This window comes from Schistocerca serialis, chromosome 3 (assembly GCF_023864345.2).
Source record: "Schistocerca serialis cubense isolate TAMUIC-IGC-003099 chromosome 3, iqSchSeri2.2, whole genome shotgun sequence".
Taxonomy (NCBI): domain Eukaryota; kingdom Metazoa; phylum Arthropoda; class Insecta; order Orthoptera; family Acrididae; genus Schistocerca; species Schistocerca serialis.
This window is the reverse complement of record NC_064640.1, coordinates 1,015,938,190-1,015,955,324: the sequence shown is the minus strand read 5'-3', so window position 1 is coordinate 1,015,955,324 and position 17,135 is coordinate 1,015,938,190.

Genomic DNA, 17,135 nt, shown 5'->3' with positions numbered 1-17,135 from the left:
CTCAGTTAACGGCGCCGTGTTGTTTGCCATCGGACGGGAGATTGCACTGGTATTCTCCAAAATAGGCCAACAGCACAGCAATTAAAGATACTACTAAAAAACATTCGACGAAATTAATTTGAAATCGTACCTCGGAATGAGGTCATAAGGCACAATTTGTTTTTCTTTTCCATAGCGTGATTTCCAATTGATAGAACAGTATTACGAATACCACCTGCATCTCCCGAGTGAGGTGGCGCAAGGCTAGCACACTGGACTCACATCCGGGCGAACGGCGGCTCAAACCCGCGACCAGCCATCCTCATTTAGGTGTTCCGTGATTTCCCTAGATCCCTGGGATGGTTCCTTTGAAAGAGCATGGCCGATTTCATTCTCCACCCTTCCTTAATGCGAGCATCTGCTCCGTCTCTGCTGACCTCGTTGTCAACGGAACCTAAAACACTAATTTCCTCTTCCAGCAACTGCATCTCTGCTCATTCTTGATTTATTTTGGTAAAGTACACTCGGAAATTATAATTACCTGCAAGCGCATAACACTGTTCTAACCATGTGAGTTTTATTTGTAATAGCAGCGTAAGTCAACAGTAACCTGCTCGTACAGCTCATCTTAAGCCGTCGGGACACGGGACGCGTTAGCTAACCTTGATTTCTCGTTCTACGAGTTTTGTGACGTTATTTCCTGCTATTTCACGTTGAGGACCCATTTCGTCACGTGAAACATGAAATAAGTTCTTCGATATTTCGCCAACGTATCACGTGAAGTACAACCGACAGGAAACAAGAACACTCGCCGCGGGGTAGCCGGGTTCAAGTCCTCCCTCTGGGATGGGTGCGTGTGTTATCCATATCGTAAGTTAGTTTAAGTTATATTAAGTGGTGTGTAGGCTTAGGGACCGATGACGTCAGCAGTTTGGTCCCATAGGACCTTACCACAAATTTCCAAGAACGCTACCAGCGTCACAAGTAGAAAATACGAGGCCCACAGAAAGCAAGACACGACAGAAGCCCATATTCAGCGGGTCTTACGTTGTACCTTACATCCTATGAATATATGCTGTTTGTAAGCACCAGCTCATTGAATGTCTCTAGAATGAATTGTTATTGGTACGATTTGTAATAAATTGACGGAAAACGTCATATTGGTGGTTAAAGAATTTTAGTATTTAGCTATTTTTGCGTTGGAACTCACTTTTTGCCGCGCGGTTAGAGGCGCATTTCACTGACTGCGCGGTCCCTTCCGCCGAAGGTTCGAGTCCTCCCTCATGCATGGATGCGTGTGCTGTTCTTAGCATAGGTTAGTTTAAGTAGTGTGCAAGTCTAGGGACCGATGAACTCTGCAGTTTGGTCCCTTAAGAACTCACACTCATCTGAACATCTTTGAACTCACGTGTTAAGAAAGTAAGTTAAACCGTTTTAAGGCAACAGCACATTGTAGACTGATGAAAAACGTGTCGTTCTTGTCAAGATTTATTATAATTAAATGTCAGTTAATAATATTTCAACTAGTAAAGCCGATAGAAGACTGTAACAAAACATACAAGGTCACTAGCTTGAAGGTCGCAGTGTAGCGTAGTGGGTTGAGGCGCCACGTTATGATACAGAAGGTAGAGCTGCTGTATCCAAGGTTTTTTTCCCTTAGCGTTTTCTAAAAGGTTGTGTGACTTTCTTAAGAATACAATAGAATTAATTTCGGTAATACTTGATATTATGTAAATATAAGTGCGCTTTCTATAAGAATCGGGTGTGTTCGATTTGGTGAACTTCTATAAGCTGATGTCCTTACTGACTGAACATGTATCTTTCCTTTTTGTCTTATTACATGTTTACGGACATTGAAGGTTTTATTTATATATACTACTGAGAGAACAGCATAACTATCATAATGACAAAGGAGGAAATGTGTGTTTTAATAGAGGTAACGTAGGAATTTTACACACGTCCATTTTCGTGAACAAACTGTATTGTTCGCGACCCAAATAAAACCGACAACTGCCTCTGGAGAGCGCTGAGAGCGCAAAAACAGTATTACCAGATCGGCGGTTAGCACACTGAACTCGCATTCGGGAGGACGACGGTTCAATCCCGCGTCCGGCCATCCTGATTTAGGTTTTCCGTGATTTCCCTAAATCTCTTCAGGCAAATGCCGGAATGGTTCCTTTGAAAAGGGCACGGCCGACTTCCTTATCCATCCTTCCGTAATACGATGAGACCGATGACCTCCCAGTTTGGTCTCCTCCCCCAAACACATCAACCAGATCGGGACTGTGTGGTCAGCCTCACAAAGTGCGTGCTCTGCCATGACTGATTTCCCCGCCTACCCCAACCCGCAATGCTGCTTATGTTCTGTGATCCTTGTGTTGACTGATCGTCCAAGCATTCCAACATAAACTTTTTCTCATGTGCATGGTACATGGTTTGTGGTATAATCCCGACACTGCAAGTGCTTCCCTAACTGCGCAGCAACGTATCGTTCCGGTTCACAGTTCTTCCTCCGTTATTTAGGTTTCTACCGTGCTTATAATGCCCTGCTTAAGAGTAAGGAGCTTCGGGATATAGTTCTACCAATTTGCTTTTCACTTGGTGTTTCCCTCTTGCCATGATATTGATTATTTGTGCGAAGGAAGGAAGACTATGGTTTAACGTTCAGTCAACATCGAGGTCGTTAGAGACGGAGCACAAGCTCGGAATTTTCCAAGAATGGGGAAGGAAATCGTTCGTACCCTTTCGGAGGTCATTTGCCTTGAGTGATTTAGGAAAATCGCGGAAAACCTAAATCTGGATGCGGAACGCGGATTTGAACCGCCGTGCTCCTCAATGCGAGGCCAGTGAATGAGAACTGGCTTTCCAGCTCAATAAACTTCACAAGAGTCATGAGGTAACTCCTGCCTAAGTTTCCTGCGTTACCTGCGTTTACATTGGCACGGCGAACAGTATCATGTTGTTGAGATAATCATATACTTTCTTTGATGGTGCCGCTGATTAAAAGTTTCTACATTTTACGCCTTCGGCTGGCGGGGCTTTTCTGCGCCGTGCAACCTCGTTGTCGCTTCCGAGATTTGTTTCAGATATTAGTTTCGTCCTGTCTACGTACCGCTGTATTTCTTGCAGTATCTCTCCATAACGTGACCGGCTAATCGCGTTGCCAGTGGCTGCAGTTATTGTTTCATGCGCCATTTCCGTATTCATTGCTACACTGCCACGCTGGACGTGCAGATTTTGTGTAGCGTTGGAACCACAATCGCCGTCGCGCATGCTGGTGATCGCGGCATTACAAAAGCTTTAGTGATTTAGCAAAATATCTTAGCTGTTATAAGTTTGAAAAGGCTGTAGAAAGAGAACCACTGCTCACCATGACGTCGAATTTAAACAGCAAATTATTGACGCAGGGGGAAACGCCATGGAACAAAATAATTTAACGAAAATTTTACCAATAGGTGGCACGGTAAGCGTATTAACGGAAAAGCGACGGTTGAAAATAACAGATGAATCTCAATACTTCGTCTATGTGTTGAGTTGCACATTACACCATCCTTACTGTTCAGTGTGCATAAGTGCAGAAGTTCGGCAGTCAACAGTTGTGGCATTGTTAGTGGTAAGCTCATCCAACACGGCAAAGTCGTATCATATCGGATGGAAAAAAATCTGTTTTCAATTGTCCTGATGCCGAAAACCGCTTTAAATGCAGAATGACATCAGTTTTTAAATGTCCTGTGGCCAAAAACCTAATAAAAAGCAAAGTAACATCGGTTTCTAACTGTGGTGTCACTGGCGCAAGGCATGTTCAATATGCTGTCCACCGTTTACTGCCAGAAGTTGCAATAGAGAAACAGCATGTGCCACAACAGATCGAAGTGTCTCGGGGGTCACGTTCAGAATGCGTTGTGCAACGCATGGCTTCAATTCCGCTACGTTCGTAACTGGAGCACTGAACACAAAATCTTTAAGATAACTCCACAGTCCGAAGTCACACGGATTAAGATCAGTTGATCCGGAAGGCCAGGATGTAGGGAAATGACGCCTGGTAATTCTAGCACTCGAGAAAGTTTTCTGCAGCAGCCGTCTGACTGTGTAATGCGCTGAGCAGCGCCATCTTGGAAAAAAATGATTCTTCCCACGTTGGTGCGCTAAAGACTCTTGTGGCGTTTACAAGTGACGGAGCAGGTAAGTGGACCCGCAGGACTCATCTCCTCGAGAAAAGATGGCCCTGCTATAAACGATGCTGTCAACCCACATCACACAGCCAGATTTGCTGAATGAAGTGGTACCAGTTGATGTGCGCGCGGATTTTTCTTTTTCCATTTTATGTAATTCTGTTCATTGAGATGTCATGGAGATGGAAATTGTCTTCGTCTGTCGGCAGAATGATTTTGTGATATATCAAAATATATGAACAGTAATACAGGGTGGGTAGTGAGACAGTTGCCAAATTTATTCAAGATGGCAGATCCCAGATGGCGACTGTATGTGTAGCAACGTCGCACTAACGTCATGGCGGGAAGTTCAAATTTTGGCAGGAAATATGTCAATTGGGCTACCTCCATTAACCTAACCCCCCCCCCTTACATCCCCTACCCCATCCTCTAATTCCCTCGCACTTCCCCTCCCCTTTCCCATCTGGAAATTGGTGGCAAAACGACTCAGTCCAGACATAATTCTTTATTTCGTATGCCTTCTTTATTTAGATAATTTGATTTGTCATAGACAGTAGCTCCAGCCAGTGTGTTCACCATGAGGTCAGGAGTCCAACTGATCTAGTTCACAACACCAACACCAGAAGGCGCTGTTAGCCCACCCCACCAACCCCTCCCGTGATGAAATCCAAGATGGCAGTCCAGGGAAAAATAGCGAGAAATTCGCTTAGTCTGTGTCTAGCTGTTGGACTGGGAGAACAGATATAATTGTTAGCTGTATGTACTATATGTTCAATGGATGAGATGTCTGTGCAGGAGGTGGAGTTTAACGGGTATATTAGCTATAATCATGCAGCTGGCGACTGTGTCGACATCCACCTTCACGATGCTTGGAAAGCGATGATATTTGGTGAATGTCTGAAGAAGATGAATATGCTTCATCAAATAATAAAGATGCAGCAGCACGGGGCTGTGTTATATTTTGCAACTCATGCTGATAAATGTGTATGCTGTAACTGCAGATCATATGATAAAAGTCCAGTCAGTATTCCAAAGTACATGACGCAAGATGTTCATCCCAGAGCCTCCGCACCCCGCTGGAAGAGAGGCAACATACCAAGCTCAAGACGCCGGCATGCGGTAGCGGCAGATGCGGTGGCGCGCTAAGCAGGAAATACCCACAGGCTTCCTCCTTCCCATCCCTGGTGCAGGGATAACCTTTCTCCTCGCACACGAACTGCTTCGGGAGTTATTAAATCTGGTGTTCAAGCAGTGTGCGGAATATTGTCACATACGTAACTTGAAGATGTCACAGGAATTAAATGTACCACTGCACAAATAGAGTAAGAGAGCTTTGCAGATGACTCAAGAATGTTTAAAAAATTTGCGATGTAACTGCACATTTCATTCTGAGGAATACCACCATCGTACATAAATACAGACTCTAAAAGAAATGATCGGGGCACATTTGTGAAACCATCCCGAGACACTTCAAGCGTTTTTTTGTGGGAAATACCTTTGTCCTTGAGCTTGAACTGATCAGGAGTTACTAAATCCAATTGAATATATTTCTAAATATAATATCAAAAAAGATCACTGGACAGTAGTCTGCTTCAATTTTGCCGTGTAAACCACCACACTCGAACACAGACTCTAAAATGATTGCTGCACACTTGTGAAACCTCCCTGAAACACTTAACACGCTTTTGTGGGAAACAGATCCCAAAACTTATGTCAGCTGCAATAGGCCTATCTGATTTTACACGCCAAAACGACGATATTTGGAATTCGAAATAAATATCTCTGTAACTCTAAGTAGGACGCTCACAACTTTTCGAGTTTCAGCTACTTCTTTGAAGGCACTGCTAGGGAGAGAGAATAATTTCTGTGTCCTACAGTTGCTGCAGTGTTCATCACTTTTCTGAAACCGTGAGTGGGCTTAGTTTATATTTTCTACTGGATTCAGGGACGTTATTTTCCTCACTCCTCGAAGCACACTCTGGTGTCCAAGCACAAACGGGAAAATGAGAACAACTACACAAACAGAATTCGAAGCACTATCCTACGGTCAAGAAAAATGACTGGAATTTTCGGTGAAATTTCGATTTCCTACAGCAGATGCAGGTCTGGAGACGCTCTAAAGCCACAATGATGGGTGAGTGACAGCATCCCACCTGTCCGAACCAGGAGAGGTTGTCTGCTTGGACTTGTCTCTGAACACTCGAACAAAGGAGACATCACGTGACCCTCAGACGTCTCAGAACTTCCCGTAGATACCTTGTCCCCGTCTTGTTCATAATACTCTGTAGTGGCTCCTTTGCTCCGCACAGAGGATGTCTTGTTACTTTCTGATGTCACGAAACTGCTTGGGAATGAAGTATTCTGATTGGTTCTTACTGAATTTTCCTGCCAAACTACTGCTGCTGCCAGTGTGGTAGCACTGTCCGCCATTTTCTGCAGACAGACAAATTACGAGACTTTCAGGGCCAAACCTGTTTTGTATAAATCGAAAAGAAGCATACAGCAGCCATCTTGCATTGACAGTTGAACCCTGCAAAAGAGGTCTACAGATCATGAAAACGGGAAACCACGTACCACTAAAGACACTTTCTCTATTACACTGATCTTCTGCTGTCGAGGAAAGCTTGAGATCTCCAACCGAGCTATATCACCACATATCATATCGCTATAGTCAACACAGTTCGTATACTTCAACATACAAAATCATCATTTCTGCATCCTGCATGTAGCTATCGACCACCAGACACTCGTACAACTGCTGTGAAGACAGACAGACCCCCAAAAAACACAAGTACATGCACCATATATTGTCCTTGCGGAATAGATATGCCGCGCGGGATTAGCCGAGCGGTCTGAGGCGCTGCAGTCACGGACTGTGCGGCTGGTCCCGGCGGAGGTTCGAATCCTCCCTCAGGCATGGGTGTGTGTGTTTGTCCTTACGATAATTTAGGTTAAGTAGTGTGTAAGCTTAGGGGCTGATAACCTTAGCAATTAAGTCCCATAAGATTTCACACATATTTTATTTGGAATAGATATTTCCCACGAGTTCGGTCAGCCATCCACCATGAGGCCACATGTCAACTGCCCCTGCACATGCTTGCCAGATACGCGATCAGAGCGGCCTCAGTAGAGCGCAGTCACTCTCTGAACTGGTGTACACAGGCTGCCCTGGTTCCCCTGGCTCAAAGGCGTGACTGTTTCTGGACCTGACCTGGTTGCTTACTTGCTGCCATGCTTGTTACAGCCATCTCCGAACTCTGGGATTACAAGACCATGAACCATAGACCTTGCCGTTGGTGGGGAGGCTTGCGTGCCTCAGCGATACAGATAGCCGCACCGTAGGTACAACCACAACGGAGGGGTATCTGTTGAGAAGCCAGATAAACGTATGGTTCCTGAAGAGGGGCAGCAGCCTTTTCAGTAGTTGCAGGGGAACAGTCTGGATGATTGACTGATCTGGCCTTGTAACGCTAACCGAAACGGCCTTGCTGTGCTGGTACTGCGAACGGTTGAAAGCAAGGGGAAACTACGGCCGTAATTTTTTCCCGAGGGCGTGCAGCTTTACTGTATGGATAAATGATGATGGCGTCCTCTTGGGTGAAATACTCCGGAGGTAAAATAGTCCCCCATTCGGATCTCCGGGCGGGGACTACTCAGGAGGACGTCGTTATCAGGAGAAAGAAAACTGACGTTCTACGGATCGGAGCGTGGAATGTCAGATCCCTTAATCGGGCAGGTAGGTTAGAAAATTTAAAAAGGTAAATGGATAGGTTAAAGTTGGATATAGTGGGAATCAGTGAAGTTCGGTGGCAGGAGGAACAAGACTTTTGGTCAGGTGAATACAGGGTTATAAATACAAAATCAAATAGGGGTAATGCAGGAGTTGGTTTAATAATGAATAAAGCAACAGGAATGCGGTAAACTACTACAAACAGCACAGCGAACGCATTGTTGTGGCCAAGATAGACACGAAGCCCATGCCTACTACAGTAGTACAAGTCTATATGCCTACTAGATCTGCAGATGACGAAGAAATTGAAGATAAAGGAAATTATTCAGATAGTGAAGGGAGACGAAAATTTAATAGTCATGGGTCGCTGGAATTCGATAGTAGGAAAAGGAAGAGTAGGAAACGTTGTAGGTGAATATGGATTGGGGTTAAGAAATGAAAGAGGAAGTCACCTGGTGGAATTTTGCACAGAGCACAACTCAATCATAGCTAACACTTGGTTCAAGAATCATAAAAGAAGGTTGTATACATGGATGAAGCCTGGAGATACTGACAGGTTTCAGATATATTATATAAGGGTAAGACAGAGATTTAGGAACCAGGTTTTAAACTGTAAGACATTTCCAGGGCAGATGTGGACTCTGACCACAATCTATTGGTTATGAACTGCAGATTAAAACTGAAGAAACTGCAAAAAGGTGGGAATTTAAGGAGATGGGACCTGGATAAACTGACTAAACCAGAGGTTGTACAGAGTTTCAGGGAGAGCTTAAGGGAAAAATTGACAGGAATGGGGGAAAGAAATACAGTAGAAGAAGAATGGGTAGCTTTGAGGGATGAAGTAGTGAAGGCAGCAGAGGATCAAGTAGGTAAAAAGACGAGGGCTAGTAGAAATCCTTGGGTGACAGAAGAAATATTGAATTTAATTGAGAAAGGAGAAAATATAAAAATGCAGTAAATGAAGCAGGCAAAAAGGAATACAAACGTCTCAAAAATGAGATCGACAGGAAGTGCAAAATGGCTAAGCATGCATGGCTAGAGGACAAATGTAAGGATGTAGAGGCTTATCTCACTAGGGGTAAGATAGATACTGCCTACAGGAAAATTAAAGATACCTTTGGAGAAAACAGGACCACTTGTATGAAAATCAAGAGCTGAGATGGAAACACAGTTCTAAGCAAAGAAGGGAAAGCAGAAAGGTGGAAGGAGTATATAGAGGGTCTATACAAGGGCAATGTACTTGAGGACAATGTTACAGAATTGGAAGAGGATGTAGATGAAGATGAAATGGGAGATATGAAGCTGCGTGAAGAGTTTGATAGAGCACTGAAAGACCTTATTCGCAACAAGGCCCCGGGAGTAGACAACATTCCATTAGAACTACTGACAGCCCTGGGAGAGGCAGTCCTGACAAAACTCTACCATCTGGTGAGCAAAATGTATGAGACAGGCGAAATACCCTCAGACTTCAAGAAGAATATAATAATTCCAATCCCAAAGAAATCAGGCGTTGACAGATGTGAAAATTACCGAAATATCAGTTTAATAAGTCACGGCTGCCAAATACTAACGCGAATTCTTTACAGACGAATGGAAAAACTGGTAGAAGCCGACCTCGGGGAAGATCAGTTTGGATTCCGTAGAAATATGGGAACACGTGAGGCAATACTGACCCTACGACTTATTTTAGAAGCAAGATTAAGAAAAGGCAAACCTACGTTTCTAGCATTTGTAGACTTAGAGAAAGCTTTTGACAATGTTGACTAGAATACTCTCTTTCAAATTTTGAAGGTGGCGGGTGTAAAATAAAGGGAGCGAAAGGCTATTTACAATTTGTACAGAAACCAGATGGCTGTTATAAGAGTCGAGGGGCATGAAAGGATAGCAGTGGTTGGGAAGGGAGTGAGACAGGGTTGTAGCCTCTCCCCGATGTTGTTCAATCTGTATATTGAGCAAGCAGTAAAAGAAACAAAAGAAAAATTCGGAGTAGGTATTAAAATCCATGGAGAAGAAATAAAAACTTTAAGGTTCGCAGATGACATTGTAATTCTGTCAGAGACAGCAAAGGACTTGGAAGAGCAGTTGAACGGAATGGATAGTGTCTTGAAAGGAGGATATAAGATGAACATCAACTAAAGCAAAACGAGGATAATGGAATGTAGTCGACCTAAGTCGGGTGATGCTGAGGGAATTAGATTGGGAAATGAGACACTTAAAGTAGTAAAGGAGTTTTGCTAATTGGGGAGCAAAATAACTGATGATGGTAGAAGTAGAGAGGATATAAAATGTAGACTGGCAATGGCAAGGAAAGCGTTTCTGAAGAAGAGAAATTTGTTAACATCAAGTATAGATTGGAGTGTCAAGAAGTCGTTTCTGAAAGTATTTGTATGGAGTGTAGCCATGTATGGAAGTGAAACATGGACGATAAATAGTTTGGACAAGAAGAGAATAGAAGCTTCCGAAATGTGGTGCTACTGAAGAATGCTGAAGATTAGATGGGTAGATCACATAACTAATGAGGAGGTACTGAATAGGATTGGGGAGAAGAGGAGTTTGTGGCACAACTTGACTAGAAGACGGGATCGGTTAGTAGGACATGTTCTGAGGCATCAAGGGATCACCAATTTAGTATTGGAGGGCAGCGTGGAGGGTAAAAATCGTAGAGGGAGACCAAGAGATGAATACACTAAGCAGATTCAGAAGGATGTAGGCTGCAGTACGTACGGGGAGATGAAGAAGCTTGCACAGGATAGAGTAGCATGGAGAGCTGCATCAAACCAGTCTCAGGACTGAAGACCACAACAACAACAACATATATTTTCACATGCTTTGCCAGAATATCATACAATTCACGCGGTATTTCTAGATATCAGCCACATAGGAGTACGCTACCGATCGCTTGCTCAGCATAATTCCAAAGATAATGAGTGGAAATTTTATCTCTAGAAACCCGAAACTTTGGCGAGGTGGGACATGCCGCAGACCAATGAGTAAATAGAAACGTATCTCTTCTGTGAAGATGTTTACGTGAAAACTCGAAAAAATAGAGGAAATTGGTATAGTCCATCTGTAAACGCAAAAGGGAGCAGCGCTTTTGATGAGGGAAGCGGCCCTTACCGGAAGAACCCTACCACTGGCCTTCAGGGACATCCAAAATCAGCTGTCCGTTACCTGTCTAGCGGTGTAGATCGGCGTGCAGTCATATACGTCGTTCCTGTTCGTGGTATCTTATTTGCCAGGGTCAGTCAGTTAACTTTGTATTCTTACTGATATACTTCGGTATCCGAAAGTAATGGTTAATCGCCCTGCATTGCAAGAAAATGTGTAGAATATGAAGAAGAGGAGGTATCTGTGGAGTAAAGAACGTCTGATCGTCTCTAATGTTATTACATCGTGTGTTAAAAAGGTGGCACAAAAGAACTGTCGGCTAATATTACCAATCCTAATCAAAGGGCTGCAATTTATGCAAACGTCAGCCACGCCACAACACAACGCATAAGGAAGGAACGCGAAAATAAACCATCGCCACGATGGAAAATTAATAATTTTGGTAGGAAACTCATCGTTATAGGCAGTCTCACAAAATCGGTCATTCGACAAACGATTGAGAACTTTTACATAAATCAAAAAATATTGCCGAAATTATGGAAATTACTTACTGCTGTGAAAGAAAAAAATTCATTTTCCTTGGCAGAAAGATGTTTTACGCAAGACACTGCGTGAAACAGGATTTATTTGGAAAAGATCTGTAAATAAACAAAAGATTCTCGTAGAGAGAACGGATATAATTCACTGGCGATGTAAGTACTGATCCAAGTGCGAAAATTAGGGGAGTTAGGTACAAAAGTCTTTTATATTGATGAAACTTGGGTGGACAACAACATTATTTATAGAAAATGTTGGCAGGTTCCTGGCGTTGATGGCATTATGGACAATGTGAGCGGGAGAAATAGGATTATAGTGATCAATATTGGATCAAAGGGTGGGTTTTCACCCAACGCACAGTTAATTTATAAAGCGGGATGCGCAACAGGGGACTGCCATGGGCAAATGAGCTACAAAATTTTTTCAAATTGGTTATCGACTAAAGTAATTACGAATCTGCCACCGAACTGTGTTATTGTTGTGGGAACACTTCAAATCACAAGGAGCATAACAAAGCACCAACTAGGTCCTCGAATATTTTGGCAGTGATTGAATGGTTATTAAAAATAAGATGGAAGCTAATTTGTCAATCAGAAAAACAAAATTGTTTGATTTAATTAAACAACATAAGCCGGAAGGCAAAGTATTTGAAAATAATAAAATACTTGAAGCTCGTGGACACACTGTGCTGCGACTTCCACCATACAACTGTGACTTAAAACCAATTGAAATGACTTGGGCAAAACTTATATATTTCGTCAGTGGAAGAAATATTCTTGGAGATATTTGCATCACGAAGTTACTGCAGTTGGTGAAAGAACGTATGTAGCAATTTTCTGAGTTTCCGTCATGTATTTCAAACTAAATTTTGCAGTAACCGAAAAAAAGCAAGTACAAACACCTGTCCCAACTGTTACAGGTTTTGAAACGATACTCAAGATGACTGGAGTGCATACAGCCTCTCCGTGGAAAAACTTGAGAGTACTGGGTTAAGGATGGGATTATTGAAAACATACTGTACAGTTATTAATTTAGAAAGTGACGACGACGACGACGATATTGACAGTGACACTGTTGATGATGACCTCTAAAATGCGATGTATGTTAATAGTTGTGTATGCTTTCAAGCCTGACTATACCAATACACTATAAACTCTTTTTTGGTAGAAATATACTACATAGTAGTAAATGTGTTAAGCAGTTTTCGAAGACCAATACAGTCAATTGTGGTACAAAAAACAAATACCTTTATTACTAGTTGTACAAAATCAGTAACAGTTTAAGAACTTCACGGTAAAATTAATTAATTTTCCCCTAGTAGGATGTGATTCAATCACGTAAAACCTTTGATGCTTATGGAACAGCAGCATTTGATTGTACCCTGTCACTAAATCTCTATCTCGGTTACTACTCACCTGATTCTATAACATATTGCTTAAAACATGTACGCAATAGCTATCCTAAACACAGCTGAAATTTCCTTCAAAACATGTACACTGATTCTATGTAAAAGGCTTGACATACGAAGTGCGGTCACATATTAACTTTTATCTTTTGGCAAGAACTTCGAATTCTGTTTGTGTAATTGTTGTGATTTTCCTGTCTGTGCTAAGACACTAGTGTGTGCTTTGAGAAGTGAGGAAAATGACGTCCCTGAATCCAGCAGCAAATATAAACTAAGCCCACTCACCGTTTCAGAAAACTGATTAACACTACAGCAACTGTAGGACTCAGAAATTTCTTTCTCTCTTTCTCTGGCAGTGCCTTCAAACATGCAGCCAAAACTCGAAAAGAGGTGAGCGTCCTGTTTAGAGTTGCAGAAATATTTATTTCGACTTTCAAATATCGTCGATTTGGCGTGTAAAATCAAATATTGCAACTGATGCCGGTTTAGGGATCTGTTTCCCACAAAAGCGTGTTAAGTGTTTCAGGGAGATTTCACAAGTATGCAGCGATCTTTTTAGTCTGAGTTCAAGTATGGCTTTATACACTGCAAAATTGAAGCAGACTACTGTGCAATGATCTTTCTTGAAACTGCGTTTAGAGACATATTCAATTGGATGTGGTAACTCCTCATGCAGCTCATGCTCAAAGGCAAGGGTGTTTCCTGTAAAGGCACGCGAAGTGTCTCAGGGATGGCCGGCCGTTGTGGCCGTGCGGTTCTAGGCGCTTCAGTCTGGAACCGCGTGACCGCTACGGTCGCAGGTTCGAATCCTGCCTCGGGCATGGATGTGTGTGTTGTCCTTAGGTTAGTTAGGTTTAAGTAGTTCTAAGTTCTAGGGGACTGATGACCACAGATGTTAAGTCCCATAGTGCTCAGAGCCATTTGAACCATTTTTTTGTCTCAGGGATGGTTTCACAAGTCTGACGCGATCATTTCTTTTGGAATCTGCATTCATGTGTGACGGTGGTATTCCTTAGATAAGACGTATAACTACATTGCAAATGGTTTAAATATTCTTGCGTCATCTGCAAAGCTCTCTCACTCTCTTTGTGCAGTGGTACATTTAATTCCTGTGGCATCTTCAGGATATATATGTGAAAATGTTCCGCACATTGCTTAAACACCAGATTTAATAACTGCCAAAGAAGTTCGTGTTCATCAACAATGGGTATCCGTGAACCAGGGATGGGAAGGAGGAAAGTTGGAGTATTTCCAATGTGACAGTGAATACTTAGCGTGCGGCTGCACCTGCGGCTACTGCGTGTCGGCGCCATGAACCAGGGGCATAGCCTCTCCTCCAGTGCATGTGGAGGCTCTGAGATGAACGTCCTGCCTCTTGAGCATTGGAAGACTGACTGGTCTTTAATAAAATGATCTTCAGTTACAGCACACGTATTTATCAGCATGAGTTGCTACGTGTAACTTCGCACCATCCTGCTGCATTTCGTTATTTGATGAAGCGTACTCGTCTTCATCATACAATCACCAAACATCATTGCTTTCCAAGCATCGTGGAGGTGGCCTTCGACACACTCCTCAGCTGCATGATTACAGCTAATACACCCATTGAACTCCTCCTTCTACAGCACAGACATCTCATCCATTGAACACATAGTATGCACAGTAAACACTTATGTCCATCCTCCCAATACACCAGCTAGACATGGACTGAGAGAGGTTCCCACGATTTTTCCCCAGACCGCCATATGGATTACATCACAGGAGAAGAGGGGGAAGGCCAACAGCACCCTCTGGTCTTCATGTTGTGAAGTTTAACTCAGCTGGACTCCCAACCTCATGGTGAACATACTGGAAGGAGCTACTGTCTATGTCAACTCATATTTTTTAAGTAAACAATGCAAGCAAAATAAAGACCTACATCCATCCTATCCAGCAGCCCAGCAGAGACTGATTGCTTTTCCCACCAATGTCCAGATAGGAAAGGGGAGGGGGGAGGTGACTGGGGGTGGGGGAGGGAATGTGGGTTGGGGTTAGGTTAGTGGAGGTAGCCCAGTTATATTATTTTCCAGCCAAAATTTGAAGTTACTGCCATGATGTAACTGCGATATTGCCACATCTATAGCTGCCATCTTCGATCTGCAATGTTAAATACATTTGGCAGCGATGCAGAGTGCAGTGGTGCTGTCTCTGCCCCACTACTAGGGTATCCATAATTACAGTTCTAGTTTCAAAGTGTTGTAGAAAGAGAACCACTACTCTAAATGGCGTCAAATTTAATCAGCAATTTATTGATGAAGGGCGAAACGTCATGGAACAAAGGAATTTAACGAAAAGTAGATGGCGCTGCAGGCGTCTTAATGTAAATAGGAGTGACTACAAATGATAGATAAATAGCTATTCATCGTCTGTAATGTGAGTTGTGCATTACACCGTCTGTACTGTTGAATGCACATGGCAGCAAAAGTTCGGCAGTCAACAACTGTGGCACTGTTAGGTAAGCCCATCCACAATGGAGAGATCGTACAACATTTGATGGGAAAAATCTGTTTCTGTCTCTCCTGAGGTCAATAACCGCATAAAACGCAGAATGACAATGGCATTTAATTGCCTGGTGCCAAATACCGCATAAAACGAAAAATAACATTAGTTTCTAATAGTCATGAGATTGGCACAAGACATGTTCAATATGCTGCTGAAATCAAGAAACAGCACGTTCCACAACAGATTTGTGTGCCTAGGTGATCACATTCGGTATGCATTGAGCAATGCGTTAGATAAAGAAATGGAAGGTTTTTTATCTTATAAAAAAGTGATCGTACTTTTAAAATACTGAGCTCGAACCTACAATTTTCTACTACTATGCCAAATGATCATTTCTAGTTCACTTTTTCATATAAAAATCATAAAAAATAAGTATTATTGTAAAATATTTATGAAATTAAGAGAAACGAAATGAGGAGTAATATTTTGTTCTTATGTACTCTTTTCCAGAAAAAGTCACGTTTAAGAAAATAAGCGAAATGGATTCCATTTATTGTATCTTATATGCTCTGCACTGACCATAGTTTGTTGATTTTTAGCAGACATAAGTGTTGTTCTTACATCTAACTATTATTTTGTGGTAAAAAGAGACATACATGGTGAAGCGAAATCCGCGCACTCGGGCTTCACAGCGCGACTCCTCACATGCCAGCGATAAAAAATGTCTCTCACAAAATTTCGTCCGGCAATTACATTGGCAGAAATACGTTAAAGAGTTGCAATCTGGCAACACTGTAACCAAATTTATAGTAACTATCTCGGTCAACAGGTGGTAGTTGTGCTGTACAGTTGGTGCAGCAGGTAGAGTTTTGGATTAGCATGCAGGAGACCATGGGTTCCATCCTGGGTTCAGGAATATGTTTCTTATTTGGTAAATGTAGTCCAAGTGGTACGGTATATGGTATCTTAATCGTCAACAGCGATTGCAGTGGGTCCTCTGAAAAACATTTACACTTACATGCGACAATCATGGAAGTGGAAGATTAGTCAGCTATGAAAGACGTCCTTTCCACGTCGTGGGCTCGCATTTATTCACACCACTTCCTCTACTAGATACGTAACCTGTTTTCTTTGTACCCTCCTCTAATGGTCACATAGATTAGTACCAACTATTATTCTTGCCTCGCTCAGGTCCTTTACATCTTATTAGGGCCTTATGTTACCAGTAGGACTAGCAACATGCCTTAAGAATAATATCCAAACTCGGTTACTATTTGCATGTCTTATCACCGTGGTCCCATTAATTGTTTCCACTGTCTACTTCTTATTTGTCTAACCAAGTATTTGTTGTGTTCAGCGTTCCAAAATGTTGTAAATTCTATGCATTGCATTGCGCTGACAAATAAAATGTCCTGTAAGAGGTAGTTACCATATGTGTTGTTACAGTGTTGCCAGAGTGCAACTCTTTAACGTCCTTTATCTGCCAGATGTACTCGCCAAACGATACTTTATGAGAGATATTTTTTTAACGCTGGTGTGTGAGGAGTAGCGGTGCGAAACCCGAGTGCACGAATTTCGCTTCACGCTGTGTATTATGATATACATCTTTTCGATCCTACTCTTTAGTCATACATCTACCACACTCCTTTAGCGAAAAGTTGTTGTCCTTTTAACAGGAAAAACTAATTTTTTTAACTACAAATTCTAGGTCATGAAATTCATT